Source organism: Salvelinus alpinus, chromosome 21 (genome assembly GCF_045679555.1).
Source record: "Salvelinus alpinus chromosome 21, SLU_Salpinus.1, whole genome shotgun sequence".
In the NCBI taxonomy this organism is placed as follows: domain Eukaryota; kingdom Metazoa; phylum Chordata; class Actinopteri; order Salmoniformes; family Salmonidae; genus Salvelinus; species Salvelinus alpinus.
In genome coordinates, this window is record NC_092106.1 from 1,447,590 (window position 1) to 1,464,508 (window position 16,919).

Genomic DNA, 16,919 nt, shown 5'->3' on the forward strand with positions numbered 1-16,919 from the left:
AATACCTAGGTGTCTGGTTAGACTGTAAACTCTCCTTCCAGACTCACATTAATCATCTCCAATCCAAAATTAAATCTAGAATCGGCTTCCTATTTCGCAACAAAGCCTCCTTCACTCATGCTGGCAAACATACCCTCGTAAAACTGACTATCCTATCGATCCTTGACTTCGGCGATGTCATTTACAAAATAGCCTCCAACACTCTACTCAGCAAACTGCATGTAGTCTACCACAGTGCCATCCGTTTTGTCACCAAAGCCCCATGTACTACCCACCACTGCGACCTGTATGCTCTCAATGGCTGGCCCTCAATACATATCCGTCGCCAAACCCACTGGCTCCAGTTAATCTATAAGTCTTTGCTAGGTTAAGCCCCGCCTTATCTCAGCTCACTGGTCACCATAGAAACACCCACCCGTAGCACGTGCTCCAGCAGGTATATTTCACTGGTCATCCCCAAAGCCAACCCTTCCTTTGGCCGCCTTTCCTTCCTGTTCTCTGCTGCCAATGACTGGAACGAATTGCAAAAAATCACTGAAGCTGGAGACTTGTATCTCCCTCTCTAACTTTAATCATCAGCTGTCAGAGGAGCTTACCGATCATTACACCTGTACACAGCCCATCTCTAAATAGCACACCCAACCACCTCATCCCCATATTGTTACTTATCCTCTTGCTCTTTTGCACTCCAGAATCTCTACTTGCACATCATCATCTGCACATCTATCACTCCAGTATTAATGCTAAATTGTAATTATTTTCACCGCTATGGCCTTTTTATTGCCTTTCCTCCCTACTCTTCTACATTTGCACACACTGTACATCTATTTTTCAATTTTTATTTTCTTTTGTGTTATTGACTGTACGTTTGTTTATGTGTAACTCTGTGTTGTTGTTTTTGTCGCACTGCTTGGCTTTATATTGGCCAGGTCGCAGTTGTAAATGAGAACTTGTTCTCAACTGGCCTAACTGGTTAAAGAAAAAATTTGTTTACCGTTTGCTAATACAATTTTTTTCTGCCAACAGATTCCTGTCACACCCTGACCTTAGTTATCTATGTTTTCTTTATTATTTTGGTCAGGGTGTGACAAGGGTGGATATGCTTGTTTTGTATTGTCTAGGGTTTTTTGTATGTCTAGGGGTGTTGGTAAGTCTAGGCATATGTATGTCTATGGTGGCCTGAATTGGTTCACAATCAGAGGCAGCTGTTTATCGTTGTCTCTGATTGGGGATCATATTTAGGTTGCCATTTTCCCTTTTGGTTTTGTGGCCATATTAGCTTCACGGTTCGTTTTGTTATTTTGTTTGTTTGGTTCAGTGTTCATTCTTTAAATAAAGAAGAATGTACGCTTATCACACTGCGCCTTGGTCTCCTCCTTACGACGGCCGTGACAATCCCTCCGTACGTATTAAATTATAGTTTTTAATCCCGGTGCTGAGTTAATGTGAGAATGTGTAGCGGGTAATTGTATAGCGAATAGGCTAAGTACCTGTAGATCGAGTGAGGTGAATGAAGCTACAGCAACCAATGTGATAATGGCTGGTGTCCTTTTTGTTTTTTCTGCTCTCCAAATAGCATTTTTTGAGTTTTTAAATTGTTTAGAATGCAATAAATGAGCTTAAAATTTCTTAAAACGTATTTGGTGAACATGTTGAGATAAAATTACAAGAGCAGCGATTGAGAGAGGCCTCAACTAGTGAAACATTTGTCAATTGGCCTGTATTAGCAAAAGGTAAACAAATGTTCCGGGTAGCTTGCGAGAATAATATTGAAGAATTCACTGAAACGGTAACTGAGTTGATCAGGAAGTGTATAGGAGATGTTGTACCCACTGTGACTATTAAAACCTACCCTAACCAGAAACTGTGGATAGATGGCAGCATTCGCGAAAAACTGAAAGCATGAACCACCGCACTGAAACATGGCAAGATGACTGGGAATATGGAAGAATTCAAAAAGAGTAGTCATCCCCTTCGCAAGGCAATCAAACAGGCAAAACGTCAGTATAGAGACAAAGTGGCGTCGCAATTCAACGGCTCAGACATTAGATGTATGTGGCTGGATCTACAGACAATCACAGACAATAAAAGGAAAACCAGCCAGCCAAAACCAGGACACCAATGTCTTGCTTCCAGACAAGCTTAACACGTTCTTAGCCCCCTTTGAGGATAATACAGTGCCACAAACGCGGCCCGCTACCAAGGACTGTGGGCTCTCCTTCTCCGTGGCCGATGTGAGTAAGACATTTAAATGTGTTAACCCTCGCAAGACTGCCGGACCAGAAGGCATCCCTAGCCGCGTCCTCAGAGCATGCGCAGACCAGCTGGCTGGTGTGTTAACAGACATATTCAATCTCTCCCTATCCCAGTTTGCTGTCCCCACATGCTTCAAGATGTCCACCATTGTTCCTGTACCTAAGAATGCAAAGGTAACTGAAATAAATTACTATCACCCAGTAGTACTCACCTCTGTCATCGTTAAGTGCTTTGAGAGACTAGTCAAGGATCATATCACCTCCATCTTACCTGTCACCCTAGACCTACTTCAATTTGCTTACCGCCTCAATAGGTCCACAGATGATGCAATTGCCATCACACTTCACAATATGCACTATCCCATCTGGACAAAAGGAATACCTTTGTAAGAATGCTGTTCATTGACTACAGCTCAGAATTCAACACCATAGTACCCTCCAAGCTCATCATTAAATTTGAGGCCCTGGGTCTGAACCTCGCCCTGTGCAATTGGGTCCTGGACTTCCTGACTGGCCGACCCCAAGTGGTGAAGGTAGGAAACAACACCTCCACTTCGCTGATCCTCAACACTGGGGCCCCACAAGGGTGCGTACTCAGCTCCCTCCTGTACTCCCTGTTCACACACGACTGCGTGGCCATGTATGCCTCCAACTCAATCATCAAGTCTGCAGACGACACAACAGTAGTAGGCTTGATTACCACCAACGACGAGACAGCTTACAGTGAGGAGGTGAGGGCTCTAGGAGTGTGGTGCCAGGAAAATAACCTCACACTCAACGTCAACAAAACAAATGAGATGATCGTGGACCTCAGGAAACAGCAGAGGGAGCATCACCCTATCCACATCGACGGGACAGCAGTGGAGAAGGTGGATCATTTTAAGTTACTCGGCGTACACATCACTGACAAACTGAAATGGTCCACCCACACAGGCAGTGTGGTGAAGAAGGCGCAACAGGAGGCTGAATAAATGTGCCTTGTCACCTAAAACCCTCACCAACTTTTACAGATGCACAATTGAGAGCATCCTGTCACGCTGTATCACCGCCTGGTACGGCAACTGCAACGCCCCCACAACCGCAGGGCTCCCCAGAGGGTGGTGAGGTCCGCACAACACATCACCGGGGGAAAACGACCTGCCCTCCAGGACACCTACAGCACCCGATGTTACAGGAAGGCCAAAAAGATCAAGGACAACAACCACCCGAGCCTCTGCCTGTTCACCCCGCTATCATCCAGAAGGCAAGGTCAGTACAAGTGCATCAAAGCTGGGACACAGAGCCTGAAAAACAGCTTCTTTCTCAAGGCCATCAGACTGTTAAATAGCCATCACCAGCACAGAGAGGCTGCTGCCTATATTCACAGACTTGAAATCATTTCCCCCCTTAACTTAAGAGAGTCATAGTTGCAGTCGCCGCAACCTGCGCGTCGCTGATATTTACATATTGATATGAGGAGCACAGCACCGCGACAGGAGTTCCACCGGTTGGATTTCTTCATTAATAAATAGAACACTAGTCACTTTAATAATGCCACTTTAATAATGTTTACATATCTTGCATTACTCATCTCATATGTATGTACTGTATTCTATACTATTCTGTATCTTAGCCTCTTCCGCTCTGACATTGCTCGTCCATATATTTATATATTCTTAATTCCATTCTTTACTTAGATTTGTGTGTATTGGGTATATGTTGTGAAATTGTTAGATATTACTCGTTAGATATTGCTGCACTGTTGAAACTAGAAGCACAAGCATTTCGCTACACCCGCAATAACATCTGCTAAACACGTGTATGTGACCAATAAAACTTGGTTTGATTTGATGTATGCTCCTTCAAGGAACCAACTAGGGACCCAGGTAAGCCAAAATTGAAAATAATTTGAGTAGAGCCTGTGGTCAAGCGGTAATGCTCACACATAGTCATATACTACTCCTCGCCGTAGACTGTGGTTCAAGCCCCACGTTTACCCTTTCCACTGTACTCCCACTTGCCTGTCTCCCCCTCTGTTACTAACTGTCTGTGTAAAAATGTTTTTGAAGGCACCTACATTTTCAGTTTGCTTCAGGCATTCTGGAAAACAACCATCCAAATGGTTTAGACTATCATTTAAGATATTATTAAGAAAACAACAGAAATATGTCATGTGGCATGATGTCAACCTGAACTGTATCCTGAAGGTAGGTTTTGATATATCACTCACAACACATTGCTGTGAGTTACACTACCGTTCATAAGTTTTAGTACACCTACAGTACTTATTCAAGGGTTTTTCTAAATGTTTACTATTTTCTACATTGTAGAATAATAGTGAAGACATCAGAACTATGAAATAAAACATATGGAATCATGTAGTTACCAAAAAAGTGTAAAACAAATAGAAACATGTGCTATATTTGAGATTCTTCAAATAGCCACCCTTTGCCTTGATGACAGCTTTGCACACTCTTGTCATTCTCTCTTCCAGCTTCATGAGGTAGTCACCTGGAATGCATTAGCGTAGGTACCTTAATTGGTTTTGAACAGAGTGATTACTGAAGTAAGTTCTGTTGACATAAATGCAGTGAGTTCTGTTGACTGGTTCGGCTGACTTAAGCCTAAAACCAGCACAACCTCTACAATCAAGTCATGTAAATGTAGAGCATGCATTCTGCTATGGTGCTAGAGCGCCCTCAACTGTCAAACAAGTGGAGAGGAAAAAAGCTCCAAAGAACCCTGTATTGTCATCATGGCCACATTCCTGTTTGCACAGCATCAATAGAGATACTGTAAAAATGACTATTTTTGATTCTGACTCAACATTTTTTTGTATGTTTAATATTTAATCATTTTAGCCCTCTGAATTCATATTCATTATATAAATGGTAACAAGATCTTATCTTGGATGTAATTCTTTCCTGGGCACTGCTCAGCAATGCAGAAAACAACCTTATCAGAACCGTCCATGGATATTACCTCTGTCATGGGAACATCATCGCCAAACAGGCACAGGTACGGGTCGGCAAATAACTCACAAGGTATACTGTACAATCTCTGTCTAGAAGCTGGGCTAGGCAAGAACAGTATGCTCTCTATCCAACCCTGTGCATCCCACTTCCTGGTGGACTCATGCAGCTTACGTAAAATACTTACTCTGCCATCAGCATGACGCAACAGAAACCGGGATTCCTTGGACCAGGCAATGTTTTTCCACTCCTCAATAGTCCAGTGTTGATTGGGGGTATCATCGGATGGGGCCACAGTGTCTCCTGACCCCTCCTGTCTCAGCCTCCAGTATTTATGCTGCAGTAGTTTATGTCGGGGGGCTAGGGTCAGTTTGTTATATCTGGAGTACTTCTCCTGTCTTATCCGGTATCCTGTGTGAATTTAAGTATGCTCTCTCTAATTCACTCTTTCTCTCTTTCTCTCTCTCGGAGGACCTGAGCCCTAGGACCATGCCTCAGGACTACCTGGCCTGATGACTCCTTGCTGTCCCCAGTCCACCTGGCCGTGCTGCTGCTCCAGTTTCAACTGTTCTGCCTGCGGCTATGGAACCCTGACCTGTTCACCGGACGTGCTACCTGTCCCAGACCTGCTGTTTTCAACTCTCTAGAGACCGCAGGAGCGGTAGAGATACTCTTAATGATCAGCTATGAAAAGCCAACTGACATTTACTCCTGAAGTGCTGACTTGCTGCACCCTCGACAACTATTGTGATTATTATTATTTGACCATGCTGGTCATCTATGAACATTTTAACATCTTGGCCATGTTCTGCTATAATCTCCACCCGGCACAGCCAGAAGAGGACTGGCCACCCCTCATAGCCTGGTTCCTCTCTAGGTTTCTTCCTAGGTTTTGGCCTTTCTAGGGAGTTTTTCCTAGCCACCGTGCTTCTACACCTGCATTGCTTGCTGTTTGGGGTTTTAGGCTGGGTTTCTGTACAGCACTTTGAGATATCAGCTGATGTAAGGGCTATATAACATTTTTGATTTGATTTGATTGCGTGTCTACTGGAGCCTCTTCTTCTTGTTTTTAGCTGATGGGAGTGGAACGCGGTGTGGTCGTCTGCTGCAATAGTTGTGCATTCCGAGATGCCATTCTGCACACCACTGTTGCACTGCGCCATTATTTGCCTGTTTGTGGGCCGCCTGTTAGCTTGCACGATTCTTGCCATGCTACTTCAAGCTCTCTAATCAATGAGCTGTTTTCGCCCGCAAGTATAACGTTGACCGGATGTTGTTGTTTTTTTTCACATCATTTTCGGGAAAACCCAATACACTGTCGTGCGTGAAAAGCCCAGGAATCCAGCCGTTTCTGAAATACTGGAACTGATCACCGAGTGTACAGTGCATTCGGAAAGTATTCAGACCCTTTCCCTTTTCCACATATTGTTACGTTACAGCCTTATTCTAAAATTGAATACCTTATTTGCATAAGTATTCAGACCCTTTACTATGAGACTTGAAATTGAGCTCAGGTGCATCCTGTTTCCATTGGTCATCCTTGAGATGTTTCTACAACTTGATTGGAGTCCACGTGTGGTACAGAGAAGGACAACTATCTCTGTGGCACTCCACCAATCAGGCCTTTATCGTAGAGTGGCCAGACGGAAGCCACTCCTCAGTAAAAGGCACATGAAAGCCTGCTTGGAGTTGGCCAAAAGGCACCTAAAGGACTCTCAGACCATGAGAAACAAGATTATCTGGTCCCCAAAACAACACAGGAGTGGCTTCGGGACAAGTCTCTGAATGTCCTTGAATGGCACGTCAGAGCCCGGACTGAACAAAATCGAACATCTCTGGAGAGACCTGAAAATAGCTGAGCAGCGACTCTCCCCATCCAACCTGACAGATTTTGAGATGATCTGCAGAGAAGAATGGGGAAAAACTCCCCAAATACAGGTGTGCCAAAGCTTGTAGCGTCATACCCAAGAAGACTCAAGGCTTGCTGCCAAGGTTCTTCACAAAGTACTGAGTAAAGGGCCTGAATACTTATGTAAATGAGATATTTCAGCTTTAAATTTTTTATATATTTGCAAACATTTTTAAAAACCTGTTTTTGCTTTGTCATTATGGGGTATTGTGTGAAAATGGAGGGGGAAAAACGATTGAATCAATTTTAGAATAAGGCTGTAACATAACAAAATGTGGAAAAAGTCAAGGGGTCTGAATACTTTCCAAATGCACTGTATATACTGTATGTCACCAGTGACCCATGACCCAAATTGTAGTGCTCTCTAGTGTACAAATTAAGTGTAATATATAATGCCAGGCAGACAACACAACAATTTCTCTCTGACGGAGTGGCTCTGACAGAATGGCAAAACAGAGCACGCTTCAGTATGGTCAGCGAAACCAACTCCTTCAGACACATAAAGCCCTGTTCAAGCTGTTTCCATGGGGAGCAGCAGTAGCACAAGCAGCTAGCCTGGTGAATAATTAATATCGAGCTAATGTTAGTACAAGCTCATATAAGGTCAACTAACTTCACAGAGAATGGTGCGACAAACACAACACATCCAGTCAGCGCAAAGCAGTCGACAAAATGATACACTAACTGTCCCATTGTAATCCCATTTGAAATATCAAGTTTGTCATTAGATACCATTGGGTAAAGTTAATGAGACTAACATGTCTAATGTATGCCATTTAGAAGACACTTTAACATATTTCAAAGTGCTTAGATTTTCAGTGCGTATATTTTGAGTATGTATTTGTGATCCCTGTGGGAAATCCCCACAACTAGTCCTACACAGTCTTACCAACTGAGCCACACAGGATCATGACTGGACTCCTACTGGATGTAGAATGTCTTGATTAATCTGTTGCTCCAGTGGTTTTTCAAAGGAGGACTTGGGGAATGTGACGCATGCAAGACAGACAGACATTCCATGATGACAAGCTAATAGGCAAGCGGCTCATCAAGACTCTCGTTTTACCTGCCCAAATTGGTAAACCATGACCTTATGAACTCACATGCCATCTAGAAATGGAGTAGGTTGAAGTTGCCCCTACACGCTGATTTTGAGTCGGTTTAGCATTTTCCGCACCAATGCTTAAGGTTAGGATGGGGGACACTTCACCTGGGGCTCTAGAAACATCCATTCCCTCCTCCCACCGGCCCACCTGCTCTCCAAAGCACACACCAACAGCACTTGTATCATGAACGAACGAGTGAATGAATGAACTAACGAACAAATGAACGGACAGACAAACTCACTGATTAACTAACTGACTGACTGACCGTATGGCTGATTGGACTGTTATACCTGCTTATGTACAGTATACTTGTCATACACAGTTAAACAAAGGTTACATTTAAAAAAATTATAATAATACTTCACAGTAGCATTTACATTCCTAACATGATAGCCTTGCAACTAGGCTACAAGGAAAACCAATAACTTATTAAACAAATACTGGGCACAGCTGATCACTGAAACAGGCCTTACCCAAGATGAAGCAAGTAATTATTAAACAGATTGTTCCCTACTACCTGGCAATGTTCTCTCTCAGCAGGGTTATCAGACAATAGTACCATTCACTGGCTGCATAGAGGCCCTCACAGCACACCTGTCCACCTGTCCCGATGTTACCTATCTATTATCAGCCAGGGGCTTCACACACTAGACACTGTGGCTGCATCTCAATAGTGAAAAGTGGCTTCTTCTCCTAATCTCCTTTCCTTTATTAATGTGAAAACACAAGATCTTTATCTACAGTACCAGTCACTAGTTTAAGGAAGGGGTGGTAGGGTTAGAAAGTAATTTTAAAAAAACAACATTTTTTAAAAGATGTGTATATATATGTATGTATTTATATGCATGTATGTATGTATGTGTATATGTTTGTATTTATGTGTGTATGTATGTATTTATATGTGTATGTATGTACACTACCGATCAAACGTTTGGGGTCACATGGAAATGTCCTTTGAAAGAAAAGCACATTTTTTGTCCATTAAAATAACATCAAATTGATCAGAAATACAGTGTAGACATTGTTAATGTTGTAAATGACTATTGTTGCTGGAAATGGTTGATTTTTTATGGAATATCTACATAGTCGTATAGAGGCCCATTATCAGCAACCATCACTCTTGTGTTCCAACGGCACGTTGTGTTAGCTAATCCAAGTTTAGAATTTTAAAAGGCTAATTGATCATTAGAAAACACTTTTGTAATTGTTAGCACAGCTGAAAATTGTTGTGCTAATTAACGAAGCAATAAAACTGGCTTTCTTTAGACAAGTTGAATATCTGGAGCATCAGCATTTGTGGGTTCGATTACAGGCTCAAAATGGCCAGAAACAAAGTACTTTCTTCTGAAACTTGTGACTCTATACTTGTTCTGAGAAATTAAGGGTATTCCATGCGAGAAATTGCCAAGAAACTGAAGATCTGGTACAATGCTGTGTACTACTCTCTTCACATTCCAAGGTTTTTCTATTTTCTACATTGTAGAAAAATAGTTTAGACATCAAAACTGTGAAATAACACATATGGAATCATATACAGTTTACATACACCTTAGCCAAAGACACCTTAGCCAAAGATATTTAAACTCAGTTTTTCACAATTCCTGAGATTTAATCCTAGTAAAGATTCCCTGTCTTTAGGTCAGTTAGGATCACCACTTTATTTTAAGCTTTTATTTCTTTCATCACATTCCCAGTGGGTCAGAAGTTTACATGCACTCCATTAGTATTTGGTAGCATTGCCTTTAAATTGTTTAACTTGGGTCAAACGTTTCGGTAGCCTTCCACAAGTTTCCCACAATAAGTTGGGTGAATTTTGGACTATTCCTCCTGACAGAGCTGGTGTAACTGAGTCAGGTTTGTAGGCCTCCTTGCTCGCACACACTTTTTCAGTACTTTCTATAGAATTGAGGTCAGGGCTTTGTGATGGCCACTCCAATACCTTGACTTTGTTGTCCTTAAGCCATTTTGCCACAACTTTGGAAGTATGCTTGGGGTCATTGTTCATTTGGAAGACCCATTTGCGACCAAGCTTTAACTTCCTGACTGATGTCTTGAGATGTTGCTTCAATATATCCACATAATTTTCCTTTCCTCATGATGCCATCTATTTTGTGTTTTCTATTAAGTGCACCAGTCCCTCCTGCAGCAAAGCACCCCCACAACATGATGCTGCCACCCCCATGCTTCATGGATGGGATGGTGTTCTTCGGCTTGTAAAGCCTCCTCCTTTTTCCTCCAAACATAACGATGGTCATTATGGCCAAACAGTTCTATTTTTGTTTCATCAGACCAGAGGACATTTCTCCAAAAAGTACAATCTTTGTCCCCATGTGCAGTTGCAATCCGTAGTCTGGCTTTTTTATGGCGGTTTTGGAGCTGTGGCTTCTTCCTTGCTGAGCGGCCTTCAGGTTATGTCAATATAGGACTCGTTTTACTGTGGATATAGATCATTTTGTACCCGTTTCCTCCAGCATCTTCACAAGGGCCTTTGCTGTTGTTCTGGGATTGATCACCAAAGTACTTTAATCTCTAGGAAACAGAATGTGTCTCCTTCTAGAGCGGTATCACGGCTGCGTGGTCCCATGGTGTTTATACTTGCATACTATTGTTTGTACAGATGAATGTGGTACCTTCAGGTGTTTGGATATTGCTCCCAAGGATGAACCAGACTCGTGGAGGTCTACTATTTTCTGAGGTCTTGGCTGATTTATTTTTATTTTCCCTTGATGTCAAGCGGAGGCACTGAGTTTGAAGGTAGGCCTTGAAATACATCCACAGGTACACTTCTAATTGACTAAAATTACGTCAATTAGCCTATCAGAAGCTTCTAAAGCCAACTTCGTGTATGCAAACTTCTGACCCACTGGAATTGTGATTAAGTGAAGTAATCTGTCTGTAAACAATTGTTGGAAAAATTACTTGTATCATGCACCAAGTAGATGTCCTTTCCGACTTGCCAAAACTATAGTTTGTTAACAATAAATTTTGTAGCCACCCTTTGCCTTGATGACAGCTTTGCACACTCTTGGCATTCTCTCAACCAGCTTCATGAGGAATGCTTTTTCAACAGTCTTGAAGGAGTTCCCACATATGCTGAGCACTTGTTGGCTGCTTTTGCATTCACTCTGCTGTCCGACTCATCCCAAACCATCTCAGTTGGGTTGAGGTCGGGTCATTGTGGAGGCCAGGTCATCTGATGTAGCACTCCATCACTCTCCTTACACAGCCTGGAGGTGTGTTTTGGGTCATTGTCCTGTTGAAAAACAAATGATAGTCCCACTAAGCCGAAACCAGATGTGATGGTGTATCGCTGTGGAATTCTATGGTAGCCAAGCTACCTCCTCCTCCATGCTTCACAGTGGAAACCACACATGCGGAGATCATCCGTTCACCTACTCTGCGTCTCGCAAAGACAGGGCGGTTGGAACGAAAAATCTCAAATTTGGACACAAAGGGCCCAAAGGACATATTTCCAACGGTCTAATGTCCATTGCTCGTGTTTCTTGGCCCAGGCAAGTCTCTTCTTATTATTGGTGTCCTTTAGTATTAGTTTCTTTTCAGAAATTCGCCCATGAAGGCCTGATTCACACAGTCTTCTTTTGTTGAGATGTGTCTGTTACTTGAACTCTGTGAAGCATTTATTTGGGCTGCAATTTCTGAGGCTGGTAACTCTAATAAACGTATCCTCTGCAGCAGAGGTAACTCTGGGTCATCCATTCCTGTGCCGGTCCTCATGAGAGCCAGTTTCATCATAGCGCTTGATGGTTTTTGTGACTGCACTTCTAGAAACTTTCAAAGTTCTTGAAATGTTCCGCATTGACTGACATTCATGTCTTAAAGTAATGATGGACTGTCATTTCTCTTTGCTTATTTGAGCTGTTCTTGCCATAATATGGACTTGGTCTTTTACCAAATAGGCCTATCTTCTGTATACCACCTTTACCTAGTCACAACACAACTGATTGGCTCAAACGTATTAAGAAAGAAAGAAATTCCACAAATTACACCTGTTAATTGAAATGCATTCCAGGTGACTACCTCATGAAGCTGGTTGAGAGAATGCCAAGAGTGTGCAAAGCTGTCAGTAAAAATAAAGAAAAACCCTTGAATGAGTAGGTGTGTCCAAACCTTTGACTGGTACTGTAAATATGTTTGAAGCCTACCAAGAGGACCTTGCTCTCACCTGTCCAGAACATTTACACCAGTGCAGGAAAGGAGACAAGGAGATGAGGAAGGAACTTTAGACTATTGAGATACGCCCATCAAAGGATACGTACAGAGGAATCTAATTGAAATTATTGAGGGGATGGAGCCACTTTAGGCAATTGAGATGACAAAACATAATCTCAGCCCTCGCCACCGAGCAGCACGATCCACCTATCCAGTTACAGTCAGGTTACTGTTTTGATTTGTATTGAGTATTGATATGGTTAACAAGCACTCACTAGCTGTGTTCGAATACTCATACTAACCTCACTAACCGTACTATTTGTGACGTAAATTGAGTATATAGTATGCTTATTAGCCATAGTGTGGATATAGTTAGTATGCCAAAAGTTCCCGGATGTCGTACTACATTCGACAAAATACGAAGTATACAAGCAATGGACAATATTTCCGTACTTTTAGGGCCATAATGCAATTCTTCAGAAAATGGGTGTGGCTTCACAACATTTTCAGATTTGAAGAAAATGGCGGAAAATATGCAGCGGAAGTCTGACGAGAGCGGATACAAATTCGTTGCTACAACTAATTAGGACAAATGTTTAGAAAATGTTGAGCAAAGTAATTCAGTAATGACTTTTCAAATAAATTACGTTACAGATTATGTTGGCTGACATTTTGTTAGCTACGCTATTCTTACGAACCGCATAGCATATCATTACAGGAGTTTGTACCGGGTATGTTAGCTACCTACTGTAACGTTAGTTGGTTACTAATACATCAAACTTGCCAGTATATTTACTTTATGCTATCTAACTAACTACCCAACGTTTATTGACATGATTATTCACGTCATTCATAGCTTAACTAAGTAGTATAGTGGTTAGGGTGTGTTCATAAATTTTCTCTGACTATCTACTCCAATTTCAGAGCACTCTCGTCTGACTGAGCAAGTGCAAAGAATAAACTGATGAATTTACGAATGCTCAACACCCGTTGAATGTGGACGGTGAAGTAAACGTTGGCAAAAAAGCGTAATTAAATTGTTACCAGCAGCACAGTCACCAACACTCTGGATAACATGAAAACTGCCTAACCAGCTCTGCTAGGGTAAGTAAAATGTTCAGAATGAGGTGTTCTCTCATTTGCTCATTTGTGTCTGGAAGTAGCTAGCCAGTTAGCTTGGGTGCTTGACTGCTATTGTGAGGTAAAAACGCTCATATCAAACCTACTCCTCGGCCAGAGCTTCCAGTGTGGGCTCTGAACGCTCCGGGAGCGAAACTCTCTGAATTTACTAACGGACAATCTGACAACCCTCTAAATTTACGAATGCCCGGAGTGCACTCCTAGCCCTCTCTGGCCCCCGAAGTCTAGCTAGTAATTTGTTGCATAGTTGCATAGCAACAGCATCAACTTCCGGTAGACAGGTGAAGCGCTAGTACGCTCAACTGAAAGGATACTACTGTTCGTTTACAGTATACTAAAATGAACTAATAGTATGTAGTATATACTCATTAAGAATGTAGTATACAGTATGTTAGAATTGGTATTCTTACACAGCTATTGTCTTCCATTTTGGAAAGGAAAGGGAAATCACCTGTTGGCTTAAATTGGACAGTCGACCTACGGACACCAGTGGGCGACAGCCATATCAAGTGACACCAAAGGTCATTATGGATTGATGGATTGAATAGGTTTCAGAGGCTCTGAACAATATAGCACACTATTTATTTCACCCTTTTTTACAGGTAAGGGCTTGAGGGTATTTTGGCAAGGTAGTCATTGTCCATAAACACTCCCTAGCCCCTACCCCCTAGACACTTCTGTAGATTTAGGAGAACTGGATACAGTATGTGTAAGCAATATGGCTAATATTCCATACAGCCTGCCAAATGGAAAGGAGGGTCTCCTCATATTTTAAGATCTACACAAGGCTGTAGGGTTGTTTCTTCTCGTAGTCTAAAAGACACCGTTTCAACCACCAACTGAATTTTCCTAAATGGATCAGGATATCAATTATGCAAACATCTTATCGTAAAACGACATTTAAAAATGTTTGCGTTCATATTTCAAGATATCAAAATAGGTTACACCATGCCAGTTCTTAAATAAAGAAAGTCAAATGTGAGAATTTGAAAGTCTTGCTGCTGGATGGAAAGCATTACCCACTGGGCACAGACGTTAGTTCAACGTCTAGTTTTGATTTACATTTGGTTGAGTTGTCAACTAATGTGAATTGAACATGAAATAATAATAAGTAAATAAGCTGTCATTGGATTTAGGTTGAAAGTTCGATGAAAAAAAATATGTGTATGACTTTATGCAAATCTAATCAGTTTTCCACGTTGATTTAACATCATCACATAGATCTTTTTTTTTTTTTTTTATGATCTGGAAACAATGTTGATTCAACCAGTTTTATCCTGCCTTTTTGTTTTCAAAATAATAATAATGAATGGGCTGTCAGTTCATGAAACCATTGTTATTGTTATTGTGTGTGTGTGTGTGTGTGTGTGTGTGTGTGTGTGTGTGTGTGTGTGTGTGTGTGTGTGTGTGTGTGTGTGTGTGTGTGTGTGTGTGTGTGTGTGTGTGTGTGTGTGTGTGTGTGTGTGTGTGTGTGTGTGTGTGTGTGAAAGATATAGCCTACATTGTATAGCCTACAATGCACCTGCTTTAAGTTAAAAAGTTGATTGTAATCAGAAAATATAGCCTAATATAAACCGGGTCGTTTGGCTCCTGGATGCTGATTGGCTGAAAGCCGTGGTATATCAGAAAATAAACCAAGGGTATGAAGCAAAACTACTTGTTTACTGTTCTAAGTACGTTGATAACCTGTTTATTATAGCAATAAGGCACCTCAGGGGTTTGTGGTATATGGCAAATATACCACGTCTAAGGGCTGTTTCCAGCATAAAAAATTATGCTGCTTTTGAGTAATTTGCGTAAAGTGTGTAGCGGCCTACACGGACCATCTCTGTTTGCATAGAGTGTGAAGAGTGCTTTAACTGTGGTATATTGGCCATACCACACCCCCAGCCTTATTGCTTATTTGATGTCAAATATTTTACAGACTAGGCCTACAACTAAGCGCTTTGTAATTTGTAAAAGCATAAAACAAATTTTTCAAATAGATTCTTAAATAAATAATCCAAATAGGTTGACGTCTTTTGAAGAGGAATAGCAAGTAATAGCATCCTTATTGATGGCATATACTGTACTGCAGACTGTCAACCAGCCCTACAATCATGGCAAAGAATATCCTAACTAAAATACCCCAACACTCCACCGAGAGCAACATTGTTGGAGCACGTTGAAAGAAAAACATACACCCACGCGCTTGCTGTTTAAAAGTCCTTGCCAACATCGCCCACTTCAAGCATTTCCTTCAAATGGGTTAAAATAATGTGTTATGCGCAATGACAAATTAATAATGCAAGCATTTCAACATAACCAATATCATCTCATCCCCATTAGACAAACTTCTACTCAAAGGTTTTTTCTGTTGGTTATCATATTGATAAAGTACAATAAACTAAGTCCTTATGTAATCTTGTGTTCTGCAGGAGCTTGAATAATTTATCTTGTGTCTATTTCCATGCGGTATCATATGACTGACTGTATAAAGCAGGGGTAAGTAACTCGATTTTTGACGGAGCGAATGTTCGGGGGCAAGTAAGCCCAAAAAGAGAATGTATTTAAAAATAGGAACCCTTTCATACCTTGATTACATTGAGACACAGTCACATTCCACTGGGCACTGCTTGATTCAACGTTGTTTCCGCATCATTTCAATGAAATTACATTAAACCTACGTGGAATAGGCATTGAACTGACGTCTGTGCCCGTAGGATATGTCTATTTTTTATTTGTGGGAATACTTGAATACAGATTTCCTAAAGTAAACACATTTTTGCAGAATTCCTAGCGATTTTAGTATTTTTTTACCCCAAAAATATCCTTAAAAAAACAATGATCTAAAGGATAATGTCGTACATAAAGAAATGTGCTTATGAAAGAATGTTAAATACCTGTAACTGTGTCAGGTGCTCATTGGTTCTGTTCTTAGTCCATCTCCTTGCCAAACATGTTGTCGAACTGCACTTGCTCGCTCGCGCTCTCTCCCTCTCTCTCTCAGATGCCTTCTCCATCGACACTGCTCCCTGCACTATTAAAGCACAGAGACAGGTTCCACCCCTAGCAACCACAGACTCATCGAGAGAAGTGATGATGAATAATGAACGGCAGAAGTTTGTTTCTGGAGAATAGAATATTATAGAATAGAATAGAGCAGTCGCCGTCGGTCTCCTGTATGGGGTGCCGTTTTTAAGGGGTCAAGTGCCTTGCTCAAGGGCACAATGGCAGGAGAGGATACCTGGAATCAGAGAATAGCAGCCCAAATATTTAAAAGCATGATCACTTACTTTTTCCAGAAAATACTTGGTGACAATATGACTGCTGATGTGCTTTAACTTAAAGAGTTAGATTTGTAAACTGAAACATGGAAAAGATTATGGGAAAAAATCAGGAGAAATTG

At 41.5% G+C, this 16,919-nt stretch overlaps 1 protein-coding gene across 1 annotated transcript in view; it reads right to left on the reverse strand.

The window, feature by feature from the left end:
- Positions 1-16,544, reverse strand: part of LOC139547551 (protein furry homolog) — a 236,771-nt gene extending 220,227 nt beyond the window's left edge. The window contains exon 1 of the mRNA XM_071356440.1: positions 16,414-16,544. The gene's annotated coding sequence lies outside the window, so the exon portion shown is untranslated. The remainder of the gene's footprint in view (positions 1-16,413) is intronic.
- Positions 16,545-16,919: the final 375 nt, after the last annotated feature.